Source organism: Artemia franciscana, unplaced genomic scaffold, assembly GCF_032884065.1.
Source record: "Artemia franciscana unplaced genomic scaffold, ASM3288406v1 PGA_scaffold_218, whole genome shotgun sequence".
NCBI lineage: Eukaryota > Metazoa > Arthropoda > Branchiopoda > Anostraca > Artemiidae > Artemia > Artemia franciscana.
In genome coordinates, this window is record NW_027062647.1 from 1,083,817 (window position 1) to 1,105,709 (window position 21,893).

General features: G+C 34.8%; 1 protein-coding gene and 1 long non-coding RNA gene across 14 annotated transcripts in view; one reads left to right on the forward strand and one right to left on the reverse strand.

Annotated features, from left to right (window-relative positions):
- The window catches only part of LOC136041422 (uncharacterized), a 62,641-nt gene extending 61,969 nt beyond the window's left edge, over positions 1-672 (forward strand). For all 13 annotated transcript variants that reach the window (XR_010621024.1, XM_065726086.1, XM_065726088.1 and 10 more), the window contains one exon: positions 119-672. The gene's annotated coding sequence lies outside the window, so the exon portion shown is untranslated. The remainder of the gene's footprint in view (positions 1-118) is intronic.
- A 154-nt stretch (positions 673-826) lies between these two features.
- The window catches only part of LOC136041425 (uncharacterized), a 49,384-nt gene continuing 28,317 nt past the window's right edge, over positions 827-21,893 (reverse strand). The window contains exon 3 of the long non-coding RNA XR_010621025.1: positions 827-4,547. This is a non-coding gene — a long non-coding RNA (uncharacterized LOC136041425). The remainder of the gene's footprint in view (positions 4,548-21,893) is intronic.

The following is a 21,893-nucleotide window of genomic DNA, read 5'->3' on the forward strand; positions in this document are numbered from 1 at the left end:
AAACTATAGATTTTGTAACTGGCTAGTGGGTTCTGGAGACTTATATATTGTTTTGGTGTATATCCTGCTTGTCAATGTTTGTGTCCTTGTAGTTCTATAGTCCTCTCTTACTTTTTAGGATTGTGGCTGGTTTGCCTCCTTTTACTCCTTTGTATGGAAACTGGTATGAGTGCTGGCGCGACCTCAAACAAAAAAACCAGTTGATGCGGGGAGCAACTGTATTTTTCAGAGTTGTTCCTGGGCCACAGATTATCATTAACGATGTTGCTTGTCCTAGGGGACCGACAGTAACAGAGCTACCAGATCATAAGATGCTTTAAGAAGATTGTTTAAGAGAAACATGCTCTGGGAAGTCTGCACTTTGTGGAATTTTAATTTTATAAGAATTTCGAATTAATATGGAATTTTCATGGCTACATTAAAATTATGAAGTGAAAAAAGGGTTATAATATCTCAAGTATCATATCTTATAGTCACTGCACACAATGGTTAACGCAATATAATTCATTTTTGACCATCAGAGTCGACACAGTGCGAAAATATGGGGATTTTAATGCTGCTTCGTCTTAGCTGTACTAATCTATCTTGCTCCGTGTAAGATTTACGCTTTATTTTGAACAATGAAGTGAAATACTAACCTAACATGAACTATAAATGCGCTGCCTGGGAAACGTGAAGTGTTGCAGCAAGCTTTGTTTGATTTCATTAACAAAAGTGTTTTGGGAGTAATTTTGTTTTTTTTTTCCGACGTAGTACCTTAAATTAGGTTGTTTTTTTTTTTTCAAGACGACACTGCCTTTCTATGACTAACAAATAAACGTTCAAACGAGGATAAGCATATTTATAAGACAGTGAAAACATATACAAAAGTCTGGTTATTTCGACTATATATGCAGTAATCGTCATCAGATATATTAAAGCATTAAAATTAAAACTAACATATTTATACCGAACAAAATCATTACTTCTGGTTTATTCACTAGATTTGCCTGAAAGAGGTCAATAACTGGGCTCATAATATGTTACTATAAATTCTAAAAAATGTCTTTTGCAATTAGAAGGCGAAGAAGATTTTGCCACCTTCATTAGAAATTCAGCTTACATTTAGGCAATATTAAAGGTGCAAATTTACGACTCAAGACTTTGGATGTTTTTTGCTTTTTTTCGCCATCGATCAAATCATTTGATGCCTTCTCTTAAAACTTTTAGATATGGTATGCATTTCCCAAGAAAATTGTTTTCTTCAAAAACAAAGGTGACACGTTCCTTAAACTATTGCTGCTGACAACACACCGTTGCAACAAGCCGCCTGATGCCAACACAGCTACGCACGCTCTTCCTCCATCACAGTCTATTCAAAACCTCCTTCTTTACACCCTCACAGGAAGTTCTCATTTTCTTTAAATCTTTATTTATGACATCCTCCCAACCCAGACAAGGACGACCTGCTTTCCGTTTAGCCCTAGACAGTTGACCGAAAAGGACACTCTTCGGTAATTTCTCATCCGCAGAACGGGCCCTAGCCATCTCAACCTTTCTTTCATTATAGCCCTAGAAAGCGGGAGTGAACCACATTTTCTTCATCCACTTTTTGGAGCTCCCGTGCTTCAGAGCCATTTTTGGCCTCTGTCATCGATGTAGCTTCTAATATTTGAATCTTGGTTTGCAGACTTATCTTCCTATTCTTTCAAACTTTTTTTTTAACTCTGAAAAAACACCCTGACCCTTGGCTAATCTACTTATAACATCTTCACTGCTCCAACCGTCTTTAATTATAATACTACCAAGGTAAGTGATGCTGCCCAGCTGATCAATTTTTTCGTTACCTATTGTCAACTTTTCATCTTCACTTATTCCTAGCCTTAGTGACTTAATCTTCTTAGCATTAATTTTCAAAGCTAATTTAACACCCTGACCTCTCAAAACCTCTAAAAGTTCATTCATTTTGCTCAAACTTTCATCTAGGATGCTTTAATCATCAGCATAATCTAAGTCCAGGAGACTTTTTCCTCCCAAATTCATTCAGTGGTCTCCCATCGCCTTTCTATCAAAATGATCCATATAAAGATGATATCAAACTACGCTGTTTCTTTTTTTGACCAAATTGACACCCAATCAATGTTGCTACTTTTATGAATGTGTTACCGTGAATGTTCAAATCTGGTTAGTATTGACATTCAAGGGTGAATATCCGAAATTCCTTTTTTTCTGCTTGGATTCAATTAGCTTTACGAGTCAGCTTTTTCAGTCTTATGCAAGCTTTGATGATAAAAGTTAAAGCTAGGTTAGTTTAAATTAGGCTATAAATATCAGAAATGGGTTAAAAACTTAACCTGTCACCACCAGACCTTGCATAAAACTGAAAAATTGACTTGCAACGCTGACTGAAATCGAGAAGAAGAAAAGGTATTTCGGACATTCACCGGTGAATGTCGGCATTTTGTCTAGAAATTAGAGAAAATTGCCATCACATTTGATTCAAAGGGGAAAAGAAAATCAAAATGACAAAAAAAGAAATGGCATTATCAAAACTGTCGAAATACATACTTAAGATGTAAAAAGAACGCATACAAGCAAAAAATATAATAGAAGCTGATCACCCAGTTTCGAAGTACTGGCCCAACACTTGATTCCGTGCATAATGTTTAACAAAACCCCTTAGAAAATGTCTTAGTAAATCAATCATATCATAGTTATCAACATATTTCTAAGAAAAGATGAGTTTAGAAACCCTTGTAGATCTTTCCACTTACAGGGAAAAAGAAACTTTCAAAGTAACTATCTATTTTTTTTTTTTGTCACTCCTTAATATTTTTATCTTAGGCTTAGTTTACATTGTCTGAAGTGACACATAAGAAATGTAGTGATTACATAAGACACAGAAAAATCAAGTGACATGAACACATATGACCAATTGGTTGAACACGTCAAACCCCAAAGAACAACAACTCTTTCAAACTTAAAAATAAACTTTTTAAACTTTCAAAATTGAATTTCGTTTGGCTAACGTACCTAAAAAAACAGATTTTAGTTGTTTTTTTAAAGCCAAAAGTTAATATAGATATACTAGAATTACCAAATCCAGCATCAAGCAGAAAATGGAATGACTAAGGCCAGAAAAAAAAGGTAGTTAGAAGATTTACTGACGAAATTCTGCCCCTTAATCTGTTTCTCCTATTCCAATAATGAACAAAATCACTAATTTATGATTTTCTCGAAGATTAGAAAAACACAGATAATAGCTTTTGGTAGAGGAAAGCCAACTTAAGGCTCAAAAAAAGAAGCTTAAAACAAGAATTAAAAAAAATATGCAGGTCTTTTTTCATTGATACTGGTATCAAATTTATAGACTTTTTTTGAAAATTTCAACAAAAAATCTAATGTTAGCAATTAAGTAAGCTATGTCAAATTAAAAAAAAAGAAGATTATTGCACACTGTAAAATAATCAAAACCGTGTTTTTTTTTAAATTTATAAATAAACAATTGGAATAAGAATAATATTATAGACTATAGACAAAATTATATAGACTTTCAAATTATAGCTTTTGTTTATGTTCTTAAAACCCTAAAAAGCCAATAGCAAGGGTAATTGTCCTATCCAAGGCCACCTGTAGCCTACTATCTATGGCATTTCATATTCAGAAGGGAACAAAAACCAGGATCATTCCGTCTAGTATTTCTTTTTCCATAAAAAAACAGTTAATTAAAATTAGTTAATTGAAATCAATTAAACAAAATGCAGTAAGATAAATAGAATTGAAATTAATATAAAAACTTGTGACTGAAAGAATTTAAATAAAGACCTTGGGAAAGTATACACAGCTAGTTGTAGGCGACTGTTTAAAGTTATGTATAATCATCTTTTGAAAAGATGCAGCTTCCTCATGATACATTACGTCAAAAACTGTCATGTCAGAAAATGTCATTATTATACACTATGTCTAAAGGCGTTACGTCAAAGCATCATTCCTTGTATTCATTTTTTATCTAGAACTTGGAGAAAATAATACCAGATTACCTAAATAAAAAATATTATGCATCTTTCCCTTGCTATATATTGATCCCAATTCAAGAGGTTGTCAACTCTCCTTTTTTTAAGAAAAAAACCCTTTGAAGTACTTATACAGTCGGCTATGCTCATATATCAATGCTGTGATTGCATTTAATTCTTGAACAACTCACAAATATCATCAAAACGACCAAGGTAGGTTATTTCGATCACAAAGATATCTCAATAATAAGAATCTGGTATTTTATCGTCGTTCCCAAGCAGTTTGCACTGATAGAAGTATCTCATCCTTGGGTATTCCCAACTAAAGTTGTATATTTGGCCTGACATTTTCAGTGCTAGCATTGGACTAACTTCAACTGTTATTACTCCTTCAGGACATTTTATCTTCATACGGTTGCGCTTCAAAACTTCAGCAACGACTTCATTTGTAGAGCACTGATCTTGAACAACGAAAACTAGGTTCTTGATTATATCTTCTGAGCACTAAACGTCTGAAAGACCGCAAATTACAAAGGGTAACCATGATGGACTAACCTGAAAAAGATTAAGATTCATAAATGAAGTTTAAAACTTTAAATAAATCATGGCATTGTACTAAGATAAAAACATAGATAAAAAAAGACAAAAAGAAAACGAAAAAAAAAGTTGATGTTCTTTCATTGGACAAATACACCATTGGAAATTATTAATTATGTGTGCGTATCAGACGAGAAAAAAAAATTGAATTTTCAAATGTTTTGCCAAAATTTCCAATTTTTAAGGTTTGCCACAGAGAAGTACTTAGAATACTTAAGAAAAAAAAAAGGTTCATCAACACCACTACCTTTTCTATTCCATTTTTTTTCTTACCATATTTGTCAGTAGAAGTCTTTAGAAGACTAAGAAAACAAAACAAAAAAGCAGCTTCTCCACTACCTTTCTGTTCTGTTTGTTTTTTCTTACCATCTTTGCCGTTTTTTAGCAGACTAAAAAAAGAAAAAAAGAAGGGAGCTGGTTTTCCACTACCTTTTCTGTTCATTTTTATTTTCTTAATGTCCGCCGCGTTTTAAGAAGACTAATAATTAAATAAAAAAAAAAAAAAAGTGGTCGTATGCCCTGATTCGCTAGAATTTGAGACTACTTTTACAGTTATCGGGAACTAAGTGAAATTGCATACAGTCATTCTCTCAGTGCCTCCAACTTTAGTACAAAATGAGAGTGCACGAAAGGAGTGGTCACAAATGACTGCAAATGTCTTAAGTTTTATTGCAGTTTTTTTTACCATGTTTTAGCCAAAATCCAACGGTGTCAACCCCTAATCCAGAGATGACCAACTATTATTCTCATTCCAGAAGATACAATTAAATACAGTAAGCGAGTAATAACCTGCTCTTTTAGTGGAATAAGCACCAATCATTACTCATTTGCAAAGCAGATTTGATGAAAAGGGTGTATTCAGCCTGTTTCTCCATGAAACAGCAAAGAGTGAAAAGACAAACGAGGGGCCAAGTGTCCGCTATTTCAAATAGTTAACACTGTGATGAATTGGCAGTATTTGTGGTAATAAAAATAGAATTTGTAAAATATACCCTAGACACCAACTGCAGGACACTGCTCAGACTATAATTAATTTTTAAGTACCAAGGACAGTGAAAATGAAATCTCACTGTTTGGCTTCGTTAAATGAAAACTTATACGCCCAGCGGATGGGGTGGGAAGATGTGGAAATATTTAAGGGAAATTGAAACTTCCTGGGAGGGTGTAAAGAGGGGGCTTTGAATAGATTGGGATGAAGGGGGAGCGTACATAGCTGTTTTAGCCTGATGCAGCTTGGTGCTAAATGAAGTTGTAGTGGTAGTAGTATACAGCCATATGTATTTTTCAAAACTATGATAAATTAAGAATAGGAACAAAACAAAAGTTCTTTAAATGCCGGCACACAGTTTTCAGTAGTAGCAGGCATCAAATATAAAAACAATTAACGCAGGGGGGGGGGGTGAGATTTTATCAATAAAAAATATGGCACCAAGCAGCCTTAAAAGATGTAAATTTCCTTTGAAAGTTAAGTTGTCTTTATGAATCAATAGGCTGTCATTAATTCATTTTTTTACGAAAATAAATTTTACTAACTATTTTCGTAACTTACTCTTATGATTCAACATGGCAACACTGATGAAATATGGTGTTGTCCCGAAATTTCAAAATTAAAAGAAAAAACAGAGAAAAATCTGAAAAAAAATTGCAGACCAATAAATTTTTACATTTTATTGTCCTTGGTACTTTGAGTATGAAACTAAATACTGAGAAAAGCCAATTTCAAGGATAAAGTAGCCTTTAAAGCCATTTTCTCTACAGAAACATCTTCTCTACAGGAGGGGGGGTGTATTTTTTTCGAAGAATAGTTTTACAAAGAAAAAACAACGCAAAAGCCCATCATAAATTTGTTTCCACGCACTTATGCTTGTTTTTGCAAAGGTGAAAAACCCATACGGGTGGCTTAAAACCTGGTACCCCCCCAGCTGGATATGGCCTTTTCAGAGCATAAAATAACAAGATCCAAGAGCTCATGTGGCACTTGTGACGAGACAAGAACAGCTAAGAGCCAGAGCTCATATGGTATGAGCTCTAACAAAATTCTAAGGATCAATAGATTGATTTAAAAGGAAAATCAGAAGCTTAATGCCGGACAGGATTTAAATAAGAGTTCTGAGTCCCGATGTCCTTCTAAATATCAAAATTCATTAAGATCCGATCAACCACTCGTAAGTTAAAAATACCTCATTTTTTCTAATTTTTCTCTCCCTTTAGCCCCCCAGATGGTCGAATCTGGGAAACGACTTTATCAAGTCAATTTGTGCAGCTCCCTGAAATGCCTACCAATTTTCATCGTCCTAGCACGTCCAGAAGCACCAACCTCGCCAAATCACTAAGCCCCTCTCCCAACTCTCCCAAAGAGAGCGAATCCAGTACGGTTACGTCAATCACGTATCAAGGTCATTTGCTTATTCTATCCACCAAGCTTCATCCCGATTCCTCCACTAAAAGTGTTTTCCAAGATTTCCCCCTCCAACTCCCCCCAATGTCAAAAGATCTTGTCGGGATTTGAAATGAGAGCTCTGAGACCTGAATTCCTTCTAAATATCAAATTTCATTAAGATCCGATCACCTATTCGTAAGATAAAAATACCCCAATTTTCACGTTTTCCAAGAATTCCGGTTTTTCCCTCCAGCTCCTCCCAATGTCACAGGATCTGGTCGGAATTTAAAATTAGAGTTTTAAAGCACAAGATCCTTCTAAATATCACATTTCATTAATATATGGTCACCCTTTCGTAAGTTACAAATACCTTCTTTTTCCAAATTACCGCCCCCCCCCCAACTCCACCAAAGAGAGCAGATCCAGTCCGGTTATGTCAGTCATGCATCTTAGACAGGTTTTTATTCTTCCCATCCAGTTTCATCCTGATCTCGCCATTTTAAGTATTTTCTAAGATTACCCCCCCCCCCCCTACTGCCTCCCCCAATGACGCTGGATCCTGTTGAGATTTAAAATAGGAGATCTGAGTTACGAGGTCCTTCTAAATATGAAGTTTTATGAAAGTCCGATCACTTCTTCGTAAGTTAAGAATACGTCATTTTTTCTAATTTTCATAATCAACCCCCACCCCCCCCAATAGATCAGATCCGTTCCAATTATGTAAATCACGTATCTAAGACTTCTGCTTATTTTCCCCACCATGTTTCATCCCGATCCCTCCAATCTAGGCATTTTCCATGATTTTAGGTCCCCCCCCCCAATGTCACCAGATCTGGTCGGGATTTAAAATCCCCAATCACTCGTTCGCATGTCAAAAATACCTCATCTTTTGTAATTTTTCAGAATTGACCCCCACCCCAACTACCCCAAGGAGAGCGGATCCGTTTCAGTTATGTCAATCATGTATCTAGGACTTGTGCTTATTTTCCCCACCAAGTTTCATCCCGATCCCTCCACTCTGAGTGTTTTCCAAGATTTTAGGTTTACCCCTCCCAACTCTCCCCCCCACCCCAATGTCACCAGATCTGGTCTGGATTTAAAGTAACACCTGTGAGACACGATATCCTTCCAAACATCAAATCAAACAGTTCGTGGTAACGAACTTGTCGGGTTCGTAAGTAGCGACCCGGCTCAATAGTAACCAAAACTCTAAAAAATGGACTTTTGGTACCAATAGCTACATCAAAAGAATCGCATTTTAATTCTGATTTTAATTACATAAGTTTCATCAAGTTTAGTATTACCCATCAAAAGTTACGAGCCTGAGAAAATTTACGTTATTTTAGAAAATAGGGGGAAACACCCTCTAAAAGTCATAGAATCTTAACGAAAATCACACCATCAGATTCAGCGTATCAGAGAACCCTACTTGTAGAAGTTTCAAGCTCCTATCTACAAAAATGTGGAATTTTATATGTTTTGCCAGAAGGCAGATCACGGATGCGTGTTTATTTGTTTGTTTGTTTTTTTCCCAGGTGTGATCGTATCGACCTAGTTGTCCAAGAATGTTGCAAGAGGGCTCATTCTAGCGGAAATTAAAAGTGCTAGTGCCCTTTTTAAGTGACCAAAAAAATTAGAGGGCACCTAGCCCCCCTCCCACTCTCATTTTTTGTTCAAAGTCACCGGATCAAAATTCCGAGATAGCCATTTTATTCAAAATAGTCGAAAAACCCAATAACTATTTCTTTAGGGACAACTTGCTCCCACACAGTTCCCGTGAGAGGGGTTACAAGTTACAAACTTTGACCAGTGTAACCATATAGTAATGGCTATTGGGAAGTGTACACACACTTTCCGAGGAAATTTTTTTGTTGGGGCGAGGGGTTGAGGGGAAGGGGTTACGCGGGGGATTTTTACTGTTTTTTACTGTTTTAAAAAGTAGAGTTGAGAGAAAGAGTCAAGCTTTAGCGTAAAGAGCGGGGCGTTGAGAAGGGAACAGTCCCTTTCATATACGGAGTAATTTCTGTTCGTTTTAAGTTTTAATATCACTCCTTACTTTCAGTTAAAAAAAACTTGTTTTTTTTATTTAATATCCACAAAAAGATGATTCATAGCTTAAATAGTTAACTTAATTAATATAATAGTTCTCATTTTATCTACTTTCGTTTTAAAACCTCGGCATATTCAATGAAAGAAGAATTTACATGCTCTTAGCTTTTTCTTTGAGCTTAATTTCCCCTTTCCCTCTTAGGTAGCTCAGTAGGCAATTTCTGTTTGAAAGGAATTCTTCATAAACATGGTTTCTTTAACAGAAGATTTATTACCAAGGATTTTGTTGAACTTTTGTTCCCAGCTGAGTTAGGTCGTTTATTCGTTTTTGATATTTTACGACCTCTACAGCTCACTCCCAGTTACTGGAATTACGGTTAAAGGAAATAATAAATCCTTAAGGGTTTCCTTATTTCTTGTTTTTACAACTCTAAAACCAATCTAAATAAGTCAAATTTTTAACCCTACGAGGTTTTAGTGACAATGCAATTTATTGGCTTTTAACCTGTTTAATTATGAGGATAAATATGGATGGGCACCAAATACCTCAAATACAGATGGCCACGAAATACCTCAAATAAGGATGGATACCAAATACCTCAAATATGGATGAGTACCAATTGCCTCAAATAGGGATGGACACTAAGTGTGGATGGGCATCAAATACCACAAATACGGTTGGGCGCCAAATATGGATGGGCACCAAATACCTCAAGTACGGATGGACACCAAAAACTGTCAACTTATTCAATACTGATCCCTCATAATTCTGAGATAGCCATTTTATTCAACGTAGTCGAAAAACCTTATAACTATGTCTTTGGAGACGACCTACTCCACCACAGTCCCGTGGGAGGGGTTACAAGTTCAAAACTTTAACCAGCGCTTACATATAGTAATGGTTATTGGGAAGTGTACAGGCGTTTTCAGGATGATTTTTTGGTTGGAGGCAGGGGTTGAGAAGAGGAGGATATGCTGGGGGAACTTTCCAGCGAGGAATTTGTCATGAGGAAAGAAAATTTCCATGAAGGGAGCGCAGGATTTACTAGCATTACTTAAAAAAAAACAATGAAAAAATAAATATGAAAAAGTTTTTTTTTCAGCTGGAAGTAAGCAGCAGCATTAAAACTTAAAACGAACAGAAATTATTACCCATATGAGGGACTTACCTCCTCCTAATACCTTGCTCTTTACGCTAAAGTATTTTTAGTAATTTCAACTATTTATTCTGTGGCTTTTGTGATTCAGGGGTCATTCTTAATGAATTGGGACAAAATTTAAGCTTTAGTGTAAAGAGCGAGGTACTGACGAGGGGGCGAACCCCCTCATATATGTAATAAAAACATGAGAATACAAAAGTTCTTTACGTATGCTAATTTATAAGTTACGTATATCTTTTACTTATAAAAAGATTCGTAAAAAATTAAAAGTTCTAGTTGCCTTTTTAATTAACCGAAAATCGGAGGGCAACTAGGCTTCCTCCCCCGCTCTTTTTTTCTCAAAAACATTCGATCAAAATTATGAGAAAGCCATTTAGCCAAAAAAAATAAATATACAAATTTCGTTTAAATTATTCCTCTGCGGAAAGACAAAATCGAAACATGCATTGATTCAAAAACGTTCAGAAATTAAATAAAAAAAAACAAGTTTTTTAAATGAAAGTAAGGAGCGACATTAAAACTCAAAACGAACAGAAATTACTCCGTATATGAAAGGGGCTTTTCCTCCTCGACACCACGCTCTTTACGCTAAAGTTTGTAATTGTTTAAAAAAGTAGAGTTGCGAGAAAGAATCAAACTTTAGCGCAAGGAGGAAAGGCCCCTTTCATATACGGAGTAATTTCTGTTCGTTTTAAGTTTTAATGTCGCTCCTTACTTTCATTTAAAAAACTTGTTTTTTTTTAATTTAATTTCATTAAGATCTGATCAACCGTTCGTAAGTTAAAAATACTTCATTTTTTCAATTGTTTCCGAATTAACGGGACCCCCACTCCCCCGCAGATGGTAAAATTTGGAAAAAGACTATTTCTGATTTAATCTGGTCCGGGTCCTGATACACCTGCCAAATTTCATCGTCCTAACTTAACAGGAAGTGCCTAAAGTAGCAAAGCCGGGACCGACAGAATTTGCGATTGCTATAAGTCACTTGGTTAATACAAAGTGCCATAAAAAACGGACGAATAAAAATAACACTTGGATTTTTTCTTTCATTTGACTGTGTAAGACTTTTGTGTTCTATTCTTATACTTTGAAATGACGTTTCAGCTCTTTGTATAAATTGATTAAAATAAGATTTTTTTCAACTTAAAGTAAGGTTCAACATTAAGACTTATAATGAGCAGAAATTAATGCGTATATGAGGGGGTTTCCCCCCTCGTCAATACCTCAATGTTTAAAGTAAAGTTTAAAATTTTTTTCAATTTTTTAAGAATGACCCCTGAATCACAAAGGCCGTTTAGTTAAGAGCAAGGTATTGAATTTAGTGTAAAGAGCGAGGCATTGACGAAGGGACGAACCCCCTCACATGCGTAATAATTTCTGTTCGTTTTAAGTTCTAATGTTCTCCTTAATTTCAGTTTAAAAAAAATGTTTTTTTATTTAATTTAAGATTGTTTTTCACATTGTTTGGGAAATTCAGCACCCTCTTTAGAGAAAAATCCTCTTCCCCAATGAAGAATTCCTCAATGGAAAGATGTTCCCACGTAAAAGCATGGGAGGGGGCCTATTTACCCTCCAATTTTTTGGTTAGTTCAATAGGGGACTAGAAATTTTAATTTTCGTTCAAATGAGCCCTCTCAAAATATGCTAGGACCACTGGGTCGACATTATCACCCCCGAAAGAAGAAGAAGAAAAAACAACAACAAAAAACACGTATCCGTGATCTTTCTTCTGGTAAAAAAATGCAACATTCCACATTTATGCAGATAGGAGCTGGGAACCTCGACAGTAGGGTTTTTGAATACTCTGAATCTGATGGTGTGATTTAGATGAATATGCCATTAAAATTCTATGACTTTTAGAGGGTGTTTTCCCTATTTTCAAAAAAGAAAACAAATTTTTCAGGCACTTAACTTTTGATGGGTAAGACTGAACTTGATGAAACTTATATATTTGAAATCAGAATAAAAATCTGATTCTTTTGATATATCTATTGGTGTCAAAATTACCTTTGTTAGAGTTTCGGTTACTATAGAGCCAGGTCGCTCCTTACTTACAGTTTTCACTACCAACTGTTTGATTTAGTGGCTTTAATTACTTGTTTCGCCCAAGTAGCGTTATCAAAATAAACTGAAAACGAATTATTGAAAACAGGTCGAAAATCAAAGAACAAAATAAAACTCACATTTCTTTCTCATTTAAAAAGCAACTGTGAGTGACTATGTGTTTTACAGTTTTATATTCTAATTTTATGCTTCAATTGCTGTTTGACCTTTTTGTATGAGCTTAGCAGGCTCATTTTTGATATTACCGCAAAAAAAAAGTGCTCCCACCAGCCAGTCCATAATCAATTTTTTTAATTAAGGACCTTATCTTCACGAGCTAACAGGGGATTGTTTATAACAACCGGGACGGCAGAAACAAATCTATGAGCTCAAATCATTGACAATTATTAACGTTTCGCACATATATTTCAATATATTTTTCTAGATTGTTTCTGTAGACATAAAGCACCAGGTCATGGACAAAATTAGAACGATCGCAAACAATAATTAACAATAGTTGGTGTCTAAGTTATGCCTCTTTCGGGAAGCCTTTCACCGCTCAGCATAACAATTTAATTCTCTGCAAATCCTCTCAACTTCCCTGATTCGACCAGTCTTACAAGATATTACATGTAAATGAAATAAAACAATACAATAAATATAATGTATCAATCCAAATAATAAGATACAAAAATAACAGAGGAAGAGATAGAAAAAATAAGTTACAATGATACTAGAAAGACAAATGATTGGGGTATCTAGGGCTTCCTCAATAAACATATTTAATAGTAATCAATTGCAGTTGGCTTTCTTCAAGGATTATTTGGTAATTAAATGTTAGAAATTGGATTAACATTGTTAGATCACCTTACCAGTGAAGAACGTCTTGGTTTACTTTATCCAACTTGTCCTCCATGACCCAGAAACAGTATTTAATAGGAGAAAAATACTTTTATTAGATTACTGGGGAGCATAAACTAAATTGTAACCATCGTGGTATCTACCAAAAGGTTACAGAGCCTTAAAAAATCTAGTCAGAAGTAACAGAATTGACTTAAGAAACAGAAATAATGTCAGGTTTACATTGGGTTTTCTTCTGATTAACATTAATCGGAAGAAAGACCCAATAAGAATGAAAATCAATTCTGATTACTGGATTAATTTTTACTGACCAATCATAGACCACTTTAAATTCTTATGATAAGTAGCTTATGTTATAAAATGGGAATGTGCATCCATTATAAGAAGCAGCAGAAGTAATTTAAAGAAGCAAATAAAAAGAATAATTAATAAAGGACTAAGAAACTGATAGAAGGGAGGCTGTAGAAACAAAAAACGCATGTTTGCTAATTTTTCAATAAACAGAGATACGGGCAACATAAATATTGACCCAATCTAAAATATTCTTTTGAGAAATGAACCGATAGTTAAAAAGAGATTTAGGATTTTACAAAATCACCTGGGGACGAGATTACAAATCAGACCAAGAAGAATAGTTCAATAATAGCTAACAATAAGATTATTTCACAACAGAATAATCATCTTCATTTCCATTTTTTATACTTATTTACTCAGTTGCTTTGGTGTTCTCATCAAAGTAACTCTATTATAGCGTCGTATATAAATTATGGTTGTTTAATCTGGGCTAGTAACTTTCAGTCTAATTACAGGAGAGTTCAAGTGCAACAGAATAAGCCAATTAGAATTCTAGGAAATTATGATCGTGGAAGCGCTAGCACTGTGTCTATATATAAGAAGTTTGATATTTTGGATGTTGGAAAAATCAGAGACATGCAGATTGGTATTTTAGTATATCAGTGTCTACATAATTTAGGGCCTGATATTTTTAATGATTTTTTTTAGCTTGGGTTCTTCCTACCATGATTATGACACGCGAAATTCAAATAATCTTGTTCATGAGTTTCGGAATACTTCCCGGTCGGCTCACGTCATCAGATACATGGGACCGTCCGTCTGGAATCCATTCCCACAGCAAGTTAAGGAATCAGAAAGTCTGCCTCAGCTGAAAAGACGCCTCAAGGCCCATCTTCTGAACAATTAGTAATGTTGAGTATTTTAGATTGAGAGAAGGGTATCTCCCCCCATTTTGTTAAATAGTTTTTGTTTTGTTTTCTTTTTTTGTAGTTTATTTTTCTTATTTATTTTTCTCTTTGATGCAAGTGAAATATTTTATAAAAATGGATCGTAATTGATGTCAGCTATGCTTACAGGCCATTGCGGCCTATTTTTTTAGCTGATGAATAAAATTGTTTGAATAAAATTACCTACCTACCTACCTTTTAGCTTCTGTGACCTACGTGGATCAGTTGCGAAATTGTGTTTTATTAATATAGGTGGTGGTTTTATTTGTATTTAGTTTCTTATTTTTTCCGTTTTTTATCTTTGTTTCTTGTCGCCTCGTTTACATACAGACGAAATATTCGCGTCGCATTAGTTTTACATCTTATTTCTCTACTGTGCATTGTCGTTCGTTATTTTTCATTGTTTTTTTTTTTTTTTTTTTTTATAGTTGGCCAGTTCGGCTTCAGATCTTTCATTTTAATTCATTGTTTTTCTTGCCATGGACAAGTATATTGGAAGCACCAAAATCAACAATGAGAGAATATAAGATGATCCTGAGATTCGTTAGCGAAACATATTTAGTACTAACTATTTACAGTTAATAAGTAAGTAAAATAGGTAAGACGGCACTAAACCCTTAAGGTCCAAACCGGCGGTGCTGATCTCCGTTTCATGGCCCTTCAGCCAGGAAAGGCAATGGGGTGGGGGGTAGGGGGCCAACCATCCTGTTCTTTCACACACCCTTCCTGATTACCTTCCCCAGATTTCTCCAGGTACCCATTTAGAGCTGGGTCGACTCTGGCTGAGCTTACAGAGTCACGCCACTAACCCCCATCCCAAACTAAATAACTGGTCATAACTGGGAATGAACCCGTGTCCCTTGGACACAGAATTCCCACGCCAATATGCCAACCACTCAGTTGGCTGTTAGTGAGGGCTACTAGGCGTATATAAATGTCAGGTTGAATTTTTTAACTACGTATTTTTTTTCTTTGCTCTAATCACAATGACTAACTATTGAAATATCTATAGATGATCACCAAAAACTAAAAAAAAAACATTTCGCCAAAACAAAAATAATGACCTAATTTATAATATAAGGAATGACAAAATATAAGGAAAACACAAAAATGTTGTGCAAAAATTTATGTTTATGTCTAGATGATGCTTACATATTTACATAATATATATATATATATATATATATATATATATATATATATATATATATATATATATATATATATATGTATGTATATATATATATATATATATATATATATATATATATATATATATATATATATATATATATATATATATATATATATATATATATATATATATATATATATAAACGTTGTAAAGTCTGCACATCGTTATTTTGAAAAACTCATCTTTAACTTGCAGACAGTACGATTTTCTAAGCTTTTCTGTCAACGCTGATATAGCAATTGTTTTAGAAGTTCTAATATTTGATCCAAACCTGAGACCTAAATAATTCAGAGAAGATAATACAGTAAAAGTTTCTGGGTGAACCAGTCCTGGGAAATATATAAGTAAAGGTACTTAAATAAAAAATCTGAGTACTTGTACTCTACTTAAGTAAAAATGTCTAAAGTGCTTAACACTTATACTTAAGTAAAAATTGAAGTACTTAAGGGTACTTAAGTACTTTCTACATGACACAGAAAAATTATACCGGCATGACGCAAGCCGATGCGACGAACTGAGCTGCCTATATATTAGTGGATGAATGGATTTTAGTCTTTGAGAACAGCGGCTCCCGGCCCGACGCAAAATTTCAAAAAGGACGCTAGCATGGCGGAATTTTCAGAACTGGGAACTACAATATATATTGAACGGAAAAAGCTTGAAACTAGAAAACATTACAATTAAGTTTACTCATTGTCAAAATATAGAACCTGTTTGAGATATCAGCAGAAGATAGAGAAACAGGGTGATTTAGGAATAGAAGCTATACTTTTAAGTATAGAAAATAGTAAAGAGAAGTTGAATCTCCCTCCAGATCCGGGGTTAGTTGTACCTGTCACCATGCACCTCAATGTGGTTGGTTATCAACAACATGGACAACTTATATTTGTGAGATTTCCCATTACCAATCAAGGACAGCCTGTGATTTTCCAGGATTTGCAAGTGAACCCACCTGCAAGTGTTTCTAGCTGCCAGGGACAAGGTCATTTTAGTCCCGTGTCAGGAGGATTAACAAATATCAGCCATTTTCCAATTGTGACAAACTATTCAGTGCCTACTTCAAATACATTTCAATCCCTTCAAGAATGGAATGAGGACTTCCCTCCTCTACCATCAAGTGAAAATAGTGAAGAAGAAATGAGGGCAGTGAACCCACTAGAAGCTTAAGGTGTTATCAGTGAGGCAAACCCTGACAATCCTACAAAACCTGGAATGAAAAGAAGAGATGTTTCACCAGTGTCTGAGAACCTGAATCAACCTCAAAACAGAAATTTGAAGCGGAAGCTTAATGAAGTACAAAGTAGCATATATCAGAATCCTACCATGTTGAACAAGAAAAGTGTTGAGATACAATATAGTGATCTTTTATCCATTTCTGTGGAAGCTCAAGCAACAGAGGATAACCAGAAGTCCCCAGATGATTTCACAATTGCTAAGTTTTTGAGCTCTATTTTTGGAAAGGAAAAGTTTGAATTTGAAGTTAATAAGACAAGAGGAAGACTTTTAATCCATACAGAAAAAGAGGAGATAGCAGCTAAACTGTGTACAATAAGTCAAATAGCAAAAACTAAAGTTAAAGTGAATAGACAAGAAAGCCTGACTCGAGGCACTGTGAAAGGTGTTCCTCTACACCTCTCAAATGAGGACATTCTAGCAAGTATAAGGTCAAACATTAAAGTTTTATCAGTTGTCAGACAGAAAAGATTTAACAAAGAATTGAACAAATTAGAGGAGAGCCTTGCAGTTTTAGTTACGTTTAAATTAAACCTTCTTCCCTCTAGCATATGGTTCTGTGGAAGGAATAAGGAACTTGATACTTATAACAGAAGAGTGATCCAATGTCTTAAGTGCTAGAAATATGGTCATATCCAAAAGGACTGCCATGTCAACCAACCAATCTGCCTGCGATATGCAGGAAAGCACTCATCAGCAGAATGTAATCTTAAGAATAACCAAGTCACTACCAACAAAGACATGTATAAATGTGCCAATTGTCTTGGAAATCATTCTTCAACTTCACCAGCCTGTCAAATTAGAGTGAAAAATAAAGAGATTCTGAATGTGGCTGAAAAATATCAAGTTAGCTTTAAAAGAGCTCAAGTTATATACAGAAGTTATGCCCAGGCAGTTCATAGTAGTGGAGTAAAACCTGAAAGAACCAATGTAAATAGAATACGGACAGATACCATAGAATCGGTGAAACGTCAAACTATAACAGACACAGTGAATAGAATCTTGATTGCATTGGCTCTATCCTCTGAAGTGCTTTCAATAGTCTCAGCTCCAATTTGCAGAAAGAGTGGAGACGATATGCGAATTTATGGATAAACTCAATCTGAAAACAGTTGACACCAGTTTTAAAAGGGATCCATGTGCTAACAAATGACTTTACACCTGAAAATACTATCATCGAATGCCAGATCACTTGTGAAAGTTAATAAGGACCTTCCAGTACAGTTTTGTTTGGATAATCAAATAGATATCTTTTGTATCCAAGAGACATTCCTTAAACCTTTTATAAAGCCACAGTTTCATGGTTATAGAACAGACAAGACAAAACAGATCGTGATAAAGAGGGAATCATTATTGGAGTGAGAAATCACATTCGGTTCAATCAACAATGGGTTAATTTAAGTCAAGGAAGAGCCGAGATAATAGAATGCAAAATATTTATAGATCGCCAGAAGAAAATAAATATTTTCAATATTTACAACCCTGATGGAAGTGAAAACAATTTAAGAGAAGCATTTGAACAAATGATACAAAGTGTACCTAGTCGAGAATTGATAATAGCTGTTGGAGACTTTAATGCTCACAGTGAGAGCTGGATCACATGTGGCCGATCCAACAATGCTGGAGGAGGTATTGAAGATTTTCTTATGAATAATAATGACCTATGCCTTTTAACCCCAAAAGGTTTACCTACCCACCTCAACCATAATACTGGACAATACAGCACCATAGACCTAGTGTTCCCTTCCCCGCATATTGCTCCTACTACAAAGGTGACATCTTTAAAGAATACAATACTGTATAGTCACCATCTTCCAGTGATGATTGAGTTAAATCGTTGTAATAATATACAAGCCACCAATAACGTAGCACATAAGTTCAATTTGAAGAAGACTGATTGGAAAGCTTTCTCAACTGCATTAGAAAATGTCTATATTCAGGAGCAGTTAAAGGAGGTGTCTTCATCAGAAGAAAAGATTAAGATATTTCAAACGGTGTTAATGGATGTTGTGGATAAAGTTGTTCCCAAAATTAATACAAACAAATTGAATCACAAAGTTACTAAGTGGTGGAATGAAACATGCACCAAAGCAAAAGAAGACCTTAAAGATGCGAAGTCCAATTATGAATGCCTTCCTATTTTTCATGGATATGTAGAGTACCAACGAAAGGCTGCTGAATTTAAGAAAACAGTAATCGCTGCTAAACGAAAAAGCTGGATTAATTTCCTCAATAAGTTAGATTTTAGAGTCCCCGTATCAAGAGTCTGCTCAACAGTTAAGAGTCTGATTAGTGGAAGTCGCGAAGATCAAAGAAATTCTCCAATAGCATACAAGAATTCCACCCTAGTTACCGATCAAGAAATAGCCGAAGCAGCTGTATCCCTACTTGACAGTGTCATTGGAGTACCTGATCCATTAAGTGACTGTGAAATAGAAGTGAAGGCTAAAGCTAAGAGATTTTCTAAAAGTCATCGATCTATAGCTTATAATCAACCTTTTCTTACACAAGAAATTGAGAAAGTTATCAATCATCTACCACTCACTGCTCCTGGAGAAGATATGATTTCCCCCCAATTTGTGAAAGCCCTGACAAAAAACTGGGTTGCTGCTTTATTAAATATCATAAATGGGTTGTGGAATGAAGGACAGTTTCCAAAAATCTGGAAGGATGGAGTAGTTGTTTTGATACCGAAAGTGGGCAAAGATAAAAGTAAACTAGGGAATTATAGAACAATAACTTTAATACCTGTGCTAGGAAAAGTGTATGAACGATTGGCGAAACAGAGAATGAACCAAGTGATTGAATTGAATAGAGGACTCAAGAATATACAGTGTGGATTTAGACGTAATAGAAATACACAGGATGTGATGGTGATGTTCATGAATGATGCTGTTTATGCTTTAGAAAACAAAAAAGTGTTACTGGTGGCATTTTTGGATGTAGTATCAGCTTTTGAAAGTATTGTCCAACGTCATATATTAGAAGCAATAATGGCTACTGCAGTTAAAGGTCAGCTCCTAGAATTTTTTCTTTTCTTGATTTATTAAATTTTCTTTTCTTTATTTATTAAATTTGTCTTTTGTTGCATTGATAAAAGTAATCCAGGAGGTACTCCAAAAGAAAAATGAAACAAAGATAAGAATTGGTTAACTTTACTTAAGGCAGGAAAAAAGAATACAGAAATGAAAATACAACAAATCTCCTTTATTCTCTTAGGCCTACAACAGGAGCATTAAAACAAAAAATGAAGAAAAAACCAGCAATCTGAGGTCCCTAGGATAGGAATATTATTCTGGCTAAAGGCGCTCAGGGTAGCAGACCATCAGGATATTGTTTTCAGAGAAGAAAAGGATCAAGATTTGGAAAGTTCCATTTTCTGAATAGTCCATGTTAGTCATTTTAAAAAAAATCCCCATGGATTTGCATGAAAAACTTCAATCCCTTCCCCCTCTCTATCCTGTGCTGTGGTTAAAATTCAGAGAAAAAGTTGTTGGTTTTAATTTCTCAATCAGAAACAATTTATCATTATTTGTTTAATGACAACATTTTTCACACCTAGTTGCAAAAAGCTTATGGCCTAACATGTCTTTAGTCAAACATTTATGTTAACCTAAGTCTTTCCTTTACAGTTATGTATATTAAACATCCTTTAAATAAACAAAAACACTGGTAAAATATTTTATAGGATATTACACAAAGACAATGCAAAATAATAATCATAAGCTTACAAAATTAAAACGCATAAATCTGAAAAAAAATAATACTTTTTCTTGTACAAATTATTCTTTTGAAAATTTAGTGTAGAGGATTTACATCATAGTAGAAGGTTGAGATAAGAAGATAAAAATTTTATTGATTGAGATTGATCAGGACTGAGAGTCTAAATTAAATCCCTGAAGGTAGGCTATTTTTATAAGGTCCTTGTCTACCTTTAATCTTTCTACACTTCTTCCAGGCATAAGAAATTAGAAATGAGACTCCTTTTAATCACAGAAAAATAGTGTTTTTTTTTTCTTTCTTAATTTTAGATATAGCAGAAGCCTCCTATTGATTGACTCTACAAACATCTTAAGGTGGATCTCCGAGGTTTGAAGCAAATTCTATTTCCTATAGCATTGAATACGCAACGAGATTTTCTCCTTTCTCATTGGCTTAATTGCTCTCTTGAGGGTTGTACCAGAATGTTTAAATACTGTTAAATATTACGACCGGATTTAAAGGGAATTTAAATTTTTTTTCACATGTCTAATTGGTAACAGCTGACCATTGAAATTTGGTTGGTTACAAGTCAGATAACAGTTTAGCATTTGAATTTTCACAATGGGCAGAAAAAAAATAAGAACAAATAAAGGATGGGAAAACCTGAGACATTGGTAAGTTCTATTCCAACGTTATTGTAGATTATATTACTTTTATTCATGTACAAGTTCAAACAGTTCGTGGTAACGAACTGTAGAAAGGAGCGAAGGGGCTCAATAGTAACCAAAACTCTAAAAAACGAAGTTTTGATACAAATAGTTACATCAAAAGAATAGCATTTTAATGCTGATTTTAAATATACAAGGTTCATCAAGTTTAGTCTTACCGGTCAAAAGTTACGAGCCTGAGAAAATGTGCCTTATTTTAGAAAATAGGCGGAAATACCCTCTAAAAGTCACATAATCTTAACAAAATCACACCATCAGAGTCAGCGTATCCGAGAACCCTACTGTAGAAGTTTCAAGCCCCTATCATAAAAAAGTTGGAATTTTGTATTTTTGCCAGAAGACAGATAACGGGTGCGTATTTTTGTTTTTTCTTTGTTGTTTTTTTCCTCAGGGATGATTGTATCGACCTAGTTGTCCTAGAATGTCGCAAGAGGGTTCATTCTAACGTAAATTAAAAGTTCTAGTGTCCTTTTTAAGTGACCGAAAAACTGGAGGGCACCGAGGCCCCCTCCAACGCACATTTTTCTCCAAGGTCACCGGATCAAAATTTTGAGATAACCATTCTGTTTAACTCAGTCAAAAACCTAATAAATATGTCTTTGGGGATGACTAAATCCACCTCAGTTCCCGGGGGAGGGGCGGCAACTTATAAACTTAGACCATTGTTTACAGATAGTAGTTGTTAATTATGAAGTGTACAGACGTTTTCAGG